This window comes from Odocoileus virginianus, chromosome 13, assembly GCF_023699985.2.
Source record: "Odocoileus virginianus isolate 20LAN1187 ecotype Illinois chromosome 13, Ovbor_1.2, whole genome shotgun sequence".
Taxonomy (NCBI): Eukaryota; Metazoa; Chordata; class Mammalia; order Artiodactyla; family Cervidae; genus Odocoileus; species Odocoileus virginianus.
In genome coordinates, this window is record NC_069686.1 from 1,115,474 (window position 1) to 1,116,344 (window position 871).

Sequence of the window (871 nt, forward strand, 5' to 3'; positions counted from 1 at the left end):
CACTTTCTATTTTTTTAACTTATATAGTATGTTATTTTCTTGTGTTTGTGTTTGAAACCATGACTATCTACTGAACACAGAGGTTGTATTCTACAGCTTTGGGTGTATAATGTTTTAATTATTGTTTTGTATGCATTCAGTTTTCTTTCTTTCTTTTTTTTTTTTAACCAAGGTTGCATTAAATAGTTTTCATATTTCCAAGTAGTGGAGATGTTCATTTTTATTTTGGTCATTCATTTTTTGTTCAGTTGCATGGTTTTCAGAGAATGTGGTCTGGATTACTTCTAATTTTTGGAATTAACTGAGAGATCTGTGTGTGTGTACGTGTGTGTGTGTGCAGGCCAACATAGAGTCAATTTTGTAAATGTTTCATGAGCTTTTATTTATTTTTCTTCATTTTAACAGTTTTTGATGAAAGCTGTAGACAAGATGACTTTATTCCTGCATCTTCTCAATTGTTTCTTCCTTGTATTTGCCCTTTTCCTTTCCTACTTGGCGAGATCTGGCTCTACGTTGGAGGGTCTTTTTGCGGTCTCTGTCCAGTTTTGGTCTGGTGATAACCACCGTGCTGGGGTGAACGCCCACCTGGACAGCTGTGCCATCAGCCTTCTCCCGCTGCACGGGTTCAGTGTAGATGCGTATTTCTTCCTGTAAATCTGGACCACTTTGCCATTTGCCGCCCTTTGTAGTGCCCTCGTACAACCTGAACTTCATCATCCTTTCGGATGGCCATGGATCCAACGCTGTACTTCTGTCTTAGCTCTTTAGAAAGAGGACAAGACATAATTTTCCTGCGAATGTGAGAAGGCGCATTGAAATGCCTTTTTCGATTCTTGCTTAGGTCAGAAGTCACAAAGGTATTGAACTTCAT

The 871-nt window shown here is 38.7% G+C and overlaps 1 pseudogene; it reads right to left on the reverse strand.

Annotated features, from left to right (window-relative positions):
- Positions 1-405: 405 nt before the first annotated feature.
- LOC110141584 (large ribosomal subunit protein uL24-like) lies at positions 406-871 on the reverse strand (annotated as a pseudogene).